Below are 14803 nucleotides of genomic sequence, written 5' to 3' on the forward strand. Positions count from 1 at the left end.
GGGAAGTAGCTTGCAGGTTTTTAAGCTTTTGGAAGCGGTAGTATGCACCGTTCGAGTCGCCTACGGATGCAGATTTCAATTGGGTTTTTGGCCCGTAAATTCAAGTTTTAATATTGAGAGAAAAACAACTGCGGAAAAATAAATTTATTCCTGAATTCTAAAACAGAAGTAGGCACGGAGATTATTAAATGTTTAATTTAAGTTGGGCAAGTAACTGTTTTATTATATAAGTAGGTACGAACAGGCGATACTTCGTATACTGGTCAACAGCCATGAATAATTAACAACAAAAACAGTCAGCTGCCGCTTTGTTGGTGGGTTAAGGAATGGCAGTGTTTCAGAGGCTGCCAGCCAGATAATATGATGGTTTAGTAGTTATAAATTTAAATTTAAATCAAAAAATATTCAATAAAATAAATTGATTTGTTCCCTAGTTGGTTTAGAAGCTATTATGAACACCGTAAATTTTCACGAAATTTTCCAAGGCCCGCGGTCTGTTGGTAGGTCGCCTAAAGCCCTCTGATTATATTTTACATGACAAGAAAAGTTTCTGAAATGTCCTCGATAAAACAATAGCCGTTTAGGTCTCGGAAGGTGCTAAAAGTTTATTGTTTGAGACGCTTTCGAAACTAATCTTGTTAACAAAACTACGAAACAGGCTTTTACACCGTATCAAAATACTCGTTTTATGTTACTTCGTAGACCTTTTACGGGTCCCTTGATTATTTAGACCTGAATTTAATGAATGCTGCTTGCTTTAATTTAGGTTGGTCGGGGAAATAAAATCTTTGTGAAGGTCTGTAATTTAAAATCGCTGGCGTAGCGGATGCTACTGTTTTAATAGGATTAGGAGAACCACAGTATTGTAGTCACAGTAAGTAAATAGCTACTTTTTTATAGAATTATTTTAGACATTTTTTAAAGAGTTATATTCGTAGATATATATAGAAGCGCTGGTGGCCTAGTGGTAAGAGCATGCGACTTTCAATCCGAAGGTCGCGGGTTCGAACCCCGGCTCGTACCAATGAGTTTTTCGGAACTTATGTGCGAAATGTCATTTGATATTTGCCAGTCGCTTTTCGGTGAAGGAAAACATTGTGAGGAAACCGGACTAATTCCAATAAGGCCTAGTTACCCTTTGGGTTGGAAGGTCAGATGGCAGTCGCTTTCGTAAAACTAGTGCCTACGCTAAATCTTGGGATTAGTTGTCACAGCGGACCCCAGGCTCCCATGAGCCGCGGCAAATGCCTGTATAACACAAGGAGGATGATGATGATTCGTAGACATATCCTCCTATATATATGTTCCTTCAGTGAACAGTTTCAAAAACAGACTTGATAAACATTTAAAACTAAAATATAAACAGTAACTTAAAAACAAGTGCAGTGATATACACGCATCAACTATCAGCTGCTAGTGTATCAAATAATATAATATAATATAAAAATATATATATTATGTATGTATTCCTCATCTGCACCATCTCATCTCAACATCTTTGGAGATGGTAGTTGTAGTGATTAAGAAAGTATTTTGGGGAGGATTATGTACAGTTTACATACATCGACTACTATGACTGTATACGCATTTTTTATATTAAAGGATGAGATAAAAAGGTAGGTTTGTTAAGAAAAAGTGTTTTTCTCAAACATGCCATGAAATATTGTCTTTACGTTCCTTAAAATGGGCTGGGAAGTATCGCTTTTTGGGCGCAACAACTCGAGAGGACTGTAAAGGGATTTCATATTATTTTTTAGGCCTAGGCCTGCAAAGTAACTTTTTTAGGGTTCCGTAGTCAACTAGGAACCCTTATAGTTTCGCCATGTCTGTCTGTCCGTCCGTCCGTCCGTCCGTCCGTCCGTCCGTCCGTCCGTCCGTCCGTCCGTCCGTCCGTCCGTCCGTCCGTCCGTCCGTCCGTCCGCGGATAATCTCAGTAACCGTTAGCACTAGAAAGCTGAAATTTGGTACCAATATGTATATCAATCACGCCAACAAAGTGCAAAAATAAAAAGTGGAAAAAAATGTTTCGTTAGGGCACCCCTCCTACATGTAAAGTGGGGGCTGATATTTTTTTTCATTCCAACCTCAACGTGTGATATATCGTTGGATAGGTATTAAAAAATGAATAAGGGTTTACTAATATCGTTTTTTGATAATATTAATAGTTTCGGAAATAATCGCTCCTAAAGGAAAAAAAAGTGCGTCCCCCCCCCTCTAACTTTTGAACCATATGTTTAAAAAATATGAAAAAAATCACAAAAGTAGAACTTTATGAATACTTTCTAGGAAAATTGTTTTGAACGGGATAGGTTCAGTAGTTTTTGAGAAAAATACGGAAAACTACGGAACCCTACACTGAGCGTGGCCCGACACGCTCTTGGCCGGTTTTTTTTATAAAATATTGTCCTTTAGAGCATTTTTTTTTATTTCATTGCATGTTTGAGAAAAGCACTATACATGCCTCGGCGTGAAAACGGATTCCCGGCCTCGTATCCCTATCCGGGCCGGAAATCCTCATTTTCCCGGCCTCTGATGTAATGTACTATTACAGACATTAACTTTGGGTACTAGTGATCGCGGTAAAATTGTTATTTGTTTAACAAGGCGGCAAAGTTGTTGTTTAACCACACGTGCCAATATTGACACCCAAGCAAGTAAAAGATTCCAATATTGAACCGCGAGCGTAGCGAATCTTGAGCGTGGCGAGGGTATCAAGGCACGAAGGTTAAATAAACTTTCCACCGAGTGAAACACAACATTTTTCACCACAGCAATACGAACTAAATACTGACAATAAAACATCAAAATAAATCAAATCCATTAATTTATTCAATATTTATGATTCAAAATCATTATTTTTAGGTAAAATCTTAGATCAGTCAGCTTAGGACATCAAGTTAAAATTTGTATGAAATTACTTTGCAGTCTTGTGGATAAAATGCAAAGAGCACTCTACCAGTTGGTGTGGTGAAAACTATTTTGTTCTACGTTTCTCAGTACTAATATTTTTACGATTTGGTCCAAATCATAGGCCGCAAATGCACTTTTATACATCAACATAAAATGTACTATCCGCTGCAAAAGTGCATGGAGAAATTATGAAAAAATTTAGTGATAATTTTGCCCAGCACTTTTGCAGCTGATAGTACTATTACTTATAAAATACTCAAGTGTAACGTACATAATACTAACGTACCTGCATAATATTATTAATAGATCTTATTGAAAAAAAAAAATCACTACCAGTTTTTTTCCCAAATACATATTTGTATCTCGTTACGCGTAAACAAACCGGAAATTTGAATAAACACTTCCTGGCTTCAGTGTGCGAATTACAGGAATTCAGTGGAACCCAATATTCAAATATCGGTATGACCTAGATTGAAATCCAGGCTATATTTGTACCTGTACCTGTAGGTATACGGAAATAGCGATAATATTAGGCCAATGGACTGGCGTAGCAGTAACTATGTATGCTAGACTTAGGGCTTAGGAAGATACCCAATATTCCATTTAATTTATAATACACTGAGAGAAATTTGCATTGTGAATTTAACAAGTTCGACTTGTTGCGGTTTATCCGTTTGAATCAGCCAAACGTATGTTTAAAACAATATGTGTCAGGTTGTTTTTATAAAATCGACTTGTTGATTCAAATATATTGCCGATTCAAATGACAAGTAGCTTGTTGTTTGAACCAAAGAGCACGTAGGCGCTATTTTAACCAAAAAACTTGTTGAACGAACATGAAAACTGGTTGTATTTTCTCTCAGTGTACTATAGGTAGTACAGGGGCCCATTTCTCGAAGCTACAAGTTACAATTTACAAGTGACTTTACTACTTACTAATATGACAAGTTGGAAAGAGACTCCCGCTTGTAACTTGTAACTTTCAGTTTTGAGAAATGGGCCCCTGTATTGTTTTTTTTTAAGTAATTGACTACTAAACAGTGTTTTAAATCGACACGTGTTACGAATTCTATATGTGGCTTCATACTTATTGAAGAAAGCAATCTGAGATTAGGAATAAATGTCAAGTACCGATGTCAGATTTGACGGGATGTGACTTGGTTGTAAGTACTGTAGTACTGTACTGGTACAGTCAACAACACAGCTGTGAATACAGACGAAGTGCCTAAAATATGTATGCAGATGTTTATTGTCTGTACATTAAGGCGTGTATAAGGTGTATTCGGGTAATGTCGTTAATCGGTTAATTCCGAAATTCAAATGATAATCACCCGAGATTCCATAGTAATAAGGGTCCCTTTTCGGAATTTACCGACGGTTTTTGACGTTCGGAATTACCCGAGTATACCTTACATAATTTTGGAACTTTGTCTGTATTTACAGCTGTGTTGTTGACTGTACTGGTTGTAGATGATTGATTCGATATTTGTACTTTTAATGAATAATTTCCACTGTAATCGATGTAATTATTAAAACACGTATAACTGGAAGCAGTGGATTATATCCGAAACCCTTTTCAACTGGGCCCGTGCTTCATGGATAAGTATGAATTACCTACCTCTTATACTCAATTTTCAATACAGATGGTGTTTTCTTTTACGCACTAGTGCGAGAAGTGGTTCATTATATGCCAGGTCGAAACTTTGGAGAGTCATGTGTACTGAAAAACGTCGTACGATACACGCGCGAAAAGGAAATTCGTAACTCGTGTCGATGTAAATGTTCTATTTCATGTAGGTAAAATGATACGAACAATACGAACATGTTGAGATATTCAAGTAACTGAATTAAATTGTAATTCCGGTAACTAATGGCCCACCAAAATGCAAGACAAGATATTGTAAACCTGCTTTGTATCAACATCTGTTGTATGCACTTAATTGTTTAGCTACCGAATTGTGGAATTGCACAAGGATAAGCCGGGCTTCCTACAATACCTCAACTGTTGCGCCATCAGTTTCTAGTTAGACCATTGCTTTCATATTGTTTAATCTATTGTTTGTGTTTGTGTAACATTTATCATCTTGGTCGCAATATATTAATCGCTTTATTTGTTCCCAGGTATGATTAATGCTGCTCTTCAGTCGTGAGGATGTATTAAATACACTATACACTGGACGTATTCAAGTAGGTATAGCCATACTTTTATACTTTGCCTGATGTTGCATTGTCAAAATACTTTGGAGATTTTAGTATACTTATAATGTCTCCTAATGTTTAACCATTACTTTGAGATATCAATAAATATAGGTTATTCAACCTCTAAATCGTATCATAAAAAAGTCTGGTGTCCTTTATGAATCATTTGACATCCGATTTATCGAAATGTAAGTGACAAAAACATTCTCTTTCGTTTTTTAAGGTATGGTAAGTCTGTTACAACCGTTTATCAGTATGACATTGACCATTTAGGTTTCTTTCTCTGTTTGTAAATTTCTCTCGTAACGTTGGTGACACAGATGTCATATATACCATAGATCAAGCAAACGTATCTACTTAGCGTGTCAAATGAACTCAGTGAAATCCACTGAGTTGTCCGTCTTTACTCGCAGCTTGCAGCTTTCGGGCGTCAATTTTTGTAAGTTGAAGTCAACCAAAACATAAAAAATGCCTCGTTACGTGATATTCAATTGCAACAACACAAAAATTATGAACAATCAAGAGCCTGAGACATATTTAAAATTACAGGCAAGAATCAACTTCAGTACAAAATTTGACACGCTCGGCCCCTATACAAATATATGAATTTTTTTTCTTCTATCTAAATTAAGTTCTGTGGTTGGTGACGTTAACACCATACAACCTTTACATACCCAACTAATTTACGGGAAAGTTTAAAACATATATGTATATCATCATCATCATCATCATCCTCCTTGCGTTATCCCGGCATTTACCACGTATGTTTTAAAATTTCCCGTAAATTAGTTATGCTCCTACATATTTTACAAATTTTCCCTCCAGCGCGTAGTGTGTTATTGTACTCTACTTTGATATCGAATCGCACTTTTTCTATCCTTTCCAAAGAGAGCTGAATCATTTTATTGTACCACATCGACTCCATCATCCCGTTTCCCGATTGCCGATATTGAGGCGGATAAACGATCCGTTTATGGGAGCCCTTAGTACACTGCTGAAATGGAGAACACATTTACACGTACGTCGTAGTTATAGGTACCTACCTAAGTAATACGAGTAATACACAACGTACTTATAAGCTACACACGAAGATGATACAAACATGCAACTTGAACGCATATTGATAAGTTCTTCTTGACGTAGGGCCTGCGTAAGGCTCTGAAAATTTTAGTAAAAAACATTAAAAGTTGTCAAAATAGTATTTTATACAATCGTGATATAATACAAAGCTTTTCAGTCGAGTACCATGTTTAGGCCACGAAGCTTGCTGAGTGGCCTAATAGTACGGTACGAGAGTGAAAAGCTTAATTATATCACTATTGTATACAATACTTTTTCTACGAGTCATCATCTTCATCATCAATGGACGGAAATATCATCATTCATGCAAGTTAAAATTAATACACATACATACATACATACAATCACGCCTGTATCCCATAAAGGGGTAGGCAGAGCACATGAAACTACTAAAGCTTCAGTGCCACTCTTGGCATCTAAGGGGTTGAAAGAAAATGAAACTGTGACATTGCAGTGACAGGTTGCCAGCCTCTCGCCTACGCCACAATTAAATTGTTAAAATTAATGTATCAATTAAAGAGAAAATAGAGTCGTTCACCGTTGTATCAACATCGAATTATCTAGCAACCAATTGTTTGTAATAACCGTCTCTGATTGGCCGATAACGCGACAGATAAAAAAAAATGTGTTTAAGATGCAGAAAAAATTGCCAGGCATCGCAAATTAGTATAGAAATTGTATGAAGTTCTATTTTTGAAATTATTATAGTTAACTATTAAAGTCAACTATAATGAGATTATTATAATTGAGTCGGAATTGCCATAGAGTATCCAACACTGAAAAGTTAGCACTTATAGTTTAGTCTGTGGTGTCCTAATTGACAGATTACAGTCGACAAGTACAAAAAACACTTTTCAAAATGCTGATGCTAATTTCAAAATATCTCTGAAAGTGTAAGCGTCCATTGGCCTAGATGTTTACAAGGCAGGATATATAATACTTACTTACTTACTAAGTTTCACTGCAATATCACAATTTTTCGTTTTCTTTCAACCTATAACCCCTTGCCAAGAGTGGCACTGAGACTTTAGTAGTTTCATGTGCTCTGCCTACCCCTTTATGGGATACAGGCATGATTCTATGTATGTATATGTATGTAAGTTCTTTACGTATCAAAAAGGCATGTTTCATCGGTCATGCTCTCAAACGTTACATCTCTCAACTAAATTGTTTAGGATCAAAAATACAGACTCTAGTGGTCTAATCCATTTTATGCAAGCACTAAAACATAAAATCAAAAAAATCTAAATCAAAATAATTTATTCAGCAAATAGGCCACAGGGGCACTTTTACACGTCACATATACATATTTAGAAAATATTTAAAATTGAGTTGAAATTACAATTGATTCTAAGTTCTAACTAAAGTTAACTCTATACAATTAATTAGAGATGTAGAAGGTCTCTAAATATCGAATTACAACCAAGAACTACACTAAATATAAAAAGTACAAATACAAAAAAAAAAGTCTAAAATTACTTTAGAGGTGCAAATGACTCTAAATGTCACAACTAAAGATAAAATGTATATCTACTTAATCTAATTCTCTTATTCTTCTTTTAATTCATAAATCAGGTAGCCAAGTTTAACGTGGTTATGAACGACGAAGACATGTAAACACTTATGAACAAGGACAGTCTGATTTAAATGCTAATTTTGTACGTAGGAAGGATGGTCGGTTTCAGTAACATTATTCCACTTCCAGTGTTTAGGTTTATACAGGTGTTTTGGTTTGTGTCTATTTTAAGTTAATTTTTTAAATGTATTAGAGCAGTTCCCGAATACTTTGTACATAGCCACGTCAGCAAATTTTAATTGATCCTATTTTGTTACCAACATTTACTGATATAAGTCGACTTTCGTAAGATATATACAGGATAATTGTTATAATTAAGGAAATATAGATACTAGAGAACCTTAATGACCAAATAAAACTTACTACTATCTCAATTCATGAAATAAATCTTGGTAACAAAAAAGGAATAATAGAAATAAATTTAACTTTTTCCTTAATTTTTGAACAAACTTTTCGAGAACTGCTGATTAAAAAAGACATCAAACGAAAAACCCAAATCTTTGTCTAAATTAGGAGACTAAGGGTCGGTTGCACCAAACCGTCTGTTACCGAATTTAGCAAAATCGTTTGTTTGGGCTAGATTTCTGCTGCGTGTCGCTGTTAACTATGGTTGATACAACTGGTCCTAACGTGACTTGAAATAGACATAGTCGAAACAACATAAATTTCGAGACGTCATGGCTATAACCGAGCTGATAAAACGGCGTGTAGCCGCATCTTTACTCCACTAGTCCCTCAATATGCAGCTACTTATGATAGTCATAGGGCTTACGGAAAAAAACTGCATTTTATGCAGAAAGCAAACCACTTTGCACAGTGATACTAGGGACCAATACAAATGATTTCATCCGAGGAAACACGATTTTCATCCACTAGAATTCAAGATGGCGGACATTTTCCAAGATGGCGGCCGCATATTTTTAAAAATTTATAGAATCATAACGGTTGCACCGATTTTGATGATTGAGGTGTCTATCAGTTTGTATTAAAGAGTTTATTAATATAAAAAATTAAAATCATAAAACAATTTAAGATGGCGGTCGAATAATAAGAAAAATAAGAAATTTTCAAACTTTTTTTTTTCATTCTCGTGAAATTTACCAATAAATTTTCTATGACATGGCCACATTTTTATGTATTTAAATTAAACCTGATAATATTATCTACATAATATAATAAAAATCATGAAATTCTGTTGAGTAGTTTTTGAACTATACCCATTTCAAATGGAGCGCGCGGATTTGAAAGACGTTTTTGCACGTGATGTAAAAAAATTTGGAATCATAACGGCTGCACCGATTTTAATAGTTGGAGTGGCTATCAGTTTGTATTAAAACGTTTATTAATATAAAAATTAAAATCATTTAAAAAATTAAAGATGGCGGCCGAATAATAAGAAAAATATGAAATTTTCAATTTTTTTTGTATTCTCACGAAATTTACGAATAGTTTTTCTACGATATGGTCACATTTTTATTTATTAAAATAAAATCTGATAATATCATCTGCAAAATAAAACAAAAAACATTAAAATCCGTTCATTAGTTTTTGAACTATACGCATTGCAAATGAAGCGCGCGGGTTTGAAAGACGTCTTTGCACTTGATGTGATGCATCGTATCGTTTGATACCGCTATACACGCAAGACTGATTATTTATTTTGGTCACAACTTACTATATTACTGTTCAGAATCAATGTTTTTAGTATTTATATACATTATTAGTTTTTTATTCCGAGTTTAGGTATATTTAGATAACCCCCGTAAACTTTGATGATCATAATTTTTATTTTAATACCTACCTAAAAGAACTTACATACATACATACATACAATCACGCCTGTGTCCCATGAAGGGGTAGGCAAAGCACATGAAACTACTCAGGTTTCAGTGCCACTCTTGGCAAATAAGGGGTTGAAAGAAAACGAAACTATGACATTGCAGTGACAGGTTGCCAGCCTCTCGCCCTCGAACTTAAATGCACATAACATAACATTTGTATTAATAGCAATTGTCCTTTCCGAGAACTCCAGAGATAATTCTCGCCAACTTCTGTAGGGGGCTACAGAAATATCTATGTATAAAATAACTTATTTTCTTTTCTCGTCTACTTAGCCTACGTTTGGAGATGGTCTGCTTGTTATACGACAAGGAGCGTATTTTATTGTAGTGCTGACGATGTTGGTGGGATGCTGGTTATTAATTTTGGTTGGAAACAGTTCCTTGCGCACCAAGTTCACCGATAAAGGATCATATATAGGCCGCAGGTGAACTTTTCAAGCTTGGCCATTATTCCTCCAGGAAGACACTGGCAACACACCACCAACAAGGCTTTTTCCAGAAACTGTAGCCTGTTGATGTTATTAGTGTGGTGAATTTTTTGTCTAAACAATTTACTTCCTCAGAAAACATTTGCTCTGCTATTTCAGGGTAAACCATAGGAACGTAACCGGAAGAAGCCGATAGCCTCATTGTATCTCAGGGACTCACGCGTATCATCAGATCTTCCGATACAGATGTCTTGGTATTTAAATAAAAACTATTGAAGTCTGAAGTACGGGTGAAGGATAGACGTAAAGTCAGTGGCCAGATTCGGGTTTGGACCTAGCTTAGAGCCTCGAAAGGTCTTTGCCTCATGAAGAGGCCTCGAGTGAGTTCAGGGTGGTAAAGTCCACGCTTGCTCACTAAAATATGTGTTAAGAACGGTCCCAATTTGGCATTTAAGCATGGGATCTATGGAGCTCATTATATTGGGAAAGTTCAAAGTCTTGTCTAGTATATTTTCTTAATATTTCAAAGGAGAATAACCTACCAGAGTATAAGTTATAAAATAGCCAACACTGGACACTGGAAGACGGACTGCTCTTCGTGGTTTTTACGCCTTTACGTATGACACCACTTCTTTTTTCAATACAAAAAGAAAAAATCATGTTCTAAAACATTGTTTGCACGCCCTGAAGTTATACCAGCTTTGATAGAAACATCGCAGTAACTACAAAGTCTTCCTGGAGGAATAATCGCCATGATTGAAAATTTCATCTGAACTTGGTGAGCAAGAAACTGTTTACCACCAAAAATAAATTAGTAACCAACATCGGCACTTGCGCTCCGTGTCGTATAACAACGCCCCATATTCTGTGGATATTACTTATATGCCTATGCCATCACCCTGGGGTTGGAAGACGTACAATGATAGTTGAGTACTGCAGTGGTCTGAAAACAGGGAGATACGGTATGAATGGGTATACTTGGTCAATTGCGGTTGTGAAAAAGGCTGCGAAACAATACGCTGTACGTGTTGTGGGTCTACCCTGCGCAATACAAATAATGCAATGTAACATTTTCAAAGGCAGCTGCCGAAAAAAAAGTATTTTGCAAAAATGATATTATAAATTATTATTTATTCATTATTTCCTTGTATTTTGATATTATTTTGTATGACTTTTATCTTTCAGTATAACCTAGACGAGAAGCAAAAAATAAGTTTTGTATTAATATATGTTTCCGTAGCCCCCTACAGAAGTTGTCGGAGATTATCTCTAGCCTTGAAAAGGAGAAGTGATACAAATGTTATGTGTACCTATTGAAGTTCTTTTATGTATTAAAATAAGAATTATGACCATCAAAGTTTACGGGGTTATCTAAATATACCTAAACTAGTGTATAGCGGTACCAAACGATACGATGCATCACATCAAGTGCAAAGACGTCTTTCAAACCCGCGCGCTTCATTTGCAATGCGTATAGTTCAAAAAGTACTGAACGGATTTTAATGTTTTTTTTTTTATTTTGCAGATGATATTATCAGATTTTATTTCAATAAATAAAAATGTGACCATATCGTAGAAAAACTATTCGTAAATTTCGTGAGAATACAAAAAAAAATGAAAATTTCATATTTTTCTTATTATTCGGCCGCCATCTTTAATTTTTTAAATGATTTTAATTTTTATATTAATAAACGTTTTAATACAAACTGGTAGCCACCCCAACCATTAAAATCGGTGCAGCCGTTATGATTCCAAAATTTTTTACATCACGTGCAAAAACGTCTTTTAAATCCGCGCGCTCCATTTGAAATGGGTACAGTTCAAAAACTTCTCAACGGATTTTCATGATGTTTACTTTATTATGTAGATAATATTATCAGGTTTAATTTAAATACATAAAAATGTGGCCATGTCATAGAAAATTTATTGGTAAATTTCACGAGAATAAAAAAAAAGTTTGAAAATTTCATATTTTTCTTATTATTCGACCGCCATCTTAAATTGTTTTATGATTTTAATTTTTTATATTAATAAACTCTTTAATACAAACTGATAGACACCTCAATCATCAAAATCGGTGCAACCGTTATGATTCTATAAATTTTTAAAAATATGCGGCCGCCATTTTGGAAAATGTCCGCCATCTTGAATTCTAGTGGATAAAAATCGTGTTTCCTCGGATGAAATCATTTGTATTGGTCCCTAGTATCACTGTGCAAAGTGGCTTGCTTTCTGCATAAAGTGCAGCTTTTGACCATAATTTCGCCGTAAGCCCTATGACTATGACTCAAAATAGTACATTACGATACAAGTGCGTAAAAAAGGAAGTTCTTTTTGCACGTGTATCGTACGACGTTTTTCAGTACAGATGAGCCTCCGAAGTTTCGACCTGTTATATAATGAACCACTTCTCGAACTAGTGCGTAAAAAAACGACCATCTGTATACTGAATAGTACATTTCGATACAAGTGCGAAAAAGAGGAAGTTCGAAACGAGTGGCGATAAATTAAAACACGACCGAAGGGAGTGTTTGAAATCGACACGAGTTACGAATTTCCTTTTCTCACGTGTATCGAACGACGTTTTTCAGTACAGATGGACCTCCGAACTTTTGACCTGACATATTAATGAACCACTTCTCGCACTAGTGTGTAAAAAAACACCATCTGTACTGAAAAAGATTTTAAATACAACCGACGACGTTGTTTCAATTTGTGTTGCTTGCACCCGGGATTTTTTCGCTTGCTGTACCTTATACCTATATAAAGTGTGTGTTTTTATCTCCGTTTTAAGCAATTAGTTTTCAGTAAATACTGACTATGAAATACCTACTGACTATAAATTACTGCTTAGCTTGCAGTATATCTTGGCCAGCTCACACTGTTTGTTTAATCTGATGGCTAGACTAACATTTACTTTGGTTAATGGGCACTGATGCAAACGTCCGTATAATCAGTCTTAGTAGTCATTTGACAACCAATGAGCTGTCGGGTGGATGACAATAAAGTGAAAGTGAATTGAAAGCTTTGGGCACTGGCGATCAAATATATGAACGAGGCGCGTTCCTAGCACACATTCTAAGCTCGTGTAGGTGAACGCGTACCATGCTTTTATGAGTGAGATATGACAGGTCGACTGTTTTTGACAGGCGGTTACTGTGAGGTAATCGAGAGCGGGTGGGGGGCACTTTCAACGTGAAGCGGAAGTGGCCATACTGTACGATAGTAGTCTTTATTATACTGTACTTGGGGCTAAAAGTCATTACTGTGCCATCACTCCATACACATACATACATAGTATATTTAAAACAAAATCGTTGCCCGCTGCCTGTCTTTTTGTTCCTATGTATCTTTAAAGCTATGTAACAGATTCTGATGCGGTTTTATTAAATATTATAGATAGTGGTTTAAGACAAAGGTAAATACATACAAGTATAATATACGTGCGAAGCCGCGGGGCGGGTCACTTTTTGGTTACTCGATAGCAACATTCAATGTAAGGAGTTAGTAAACTGGGTTCCCGGACGGTTAGTTTTTCGTGACGTCATTATTGTCGAGTAACATATTAAACTAACCTAACCACAAAATTAAAATTAAAGACAGACAGACACCTTAAACTTATAACACCCCGCCGTTTTTGCGTCGTGGGTTAAAAATCACTAGTAGCGACATAATGCCTCTTTTTAACTCCCAACGCAAAAACGACGAGGTGTTATAAGTTTGACGTGTCTGTCTGTCTGTTTGTCTGTCTATCTGTCTGTTTGTGTGTGTGTCTGTCTGTGGCATCGTAGCTCTCGAACGGATGAACCGATTTAGATTTGTTTTTTGTTTGAAAGCTGAATTAGTCGGGAGTGTTCATCATGTTTCATGACAATCGGTCCACTATGTAGGGTTTTTTTTTCAAAATTTGTTTTTGTGGTTATTTTCTGATAGGCTCAGTAAAAAGGTAGAACTATTAATGTATCACCACGACTCTGTAGTAAATAAACGTTTCATGGTGTAATACAACAGCGTCTATAAAATCTATCGTCATCCGTTAAACATTTACGCCCCAAATTCCATCGCTAAGCATCAAATATTTTTTTATCTGTACCAAAGAAAAGCATTAAAACAGCCGCTCAGATATGAGAAGTCATTCCACGTGATATACGGCCACCATAAAGAGAGAATTGCGATGAAAAGTCCAGTGATATACACATTATGCGGAATATTAGGCCTAGGGGATAAAATCTTCTTAAGTGGGCCAATTTTCTTTTATGCCAGCGAGACAGTATCAGACGTTTTTCGGTTTTTTAACTTTACATATCTAAGTTTACATATCCAAGACGGTGTCTTGACGGTTGTCTAAGGGACCATCCACACTCATGAGTTACGGCGGAGTTCCCCAGTTCGTCGGACAATACTTGGCCATATCAGTTTCGCCAGTTCATCATCCTCCTTGCGTTATCCCGAAGCATATGAATTTGACTCGTCTCATGGAAGCCTGGGGTCCGCTGTGACTAACTAATCCCAAGATTTGGCGTAGGCACTAGTTTTACGAAAGTGACTGCCATCTGACCTTCAAACCCAAAGGGTAACTAGGCCTTATTGGAATTGGTCCGGTGTCCTCATAATGTTTTCCTTTACCGAAAAGCGGCTGAAAAATATCAAAGTTCCGAAAAACTCATTGGTACGAGCCGGGGTTCGAACCCGCGCTAGATGCTGTTCATTTTTGGGATAGACGAAATATAGGGGCGGTACAGACTGTTCAGGTTCACAGACACTGTGTA

The sequence above is a fragment of the Leguminivora glycinivorella genome, chromosome 11 (genome assembly GCF_023078275.1).
Source record: "Leguminivora glycinivorella isolate SPB_JAAS2020 chromosome 11, LegGlyc_1.1, whole genome shotgun sequence".
NCBI lineage: Eukaryota > Metazoa > Arthropoda > Insecta > Lepidoptera > Tortricidae > Leguminivora > Leguminivora glycinivorella.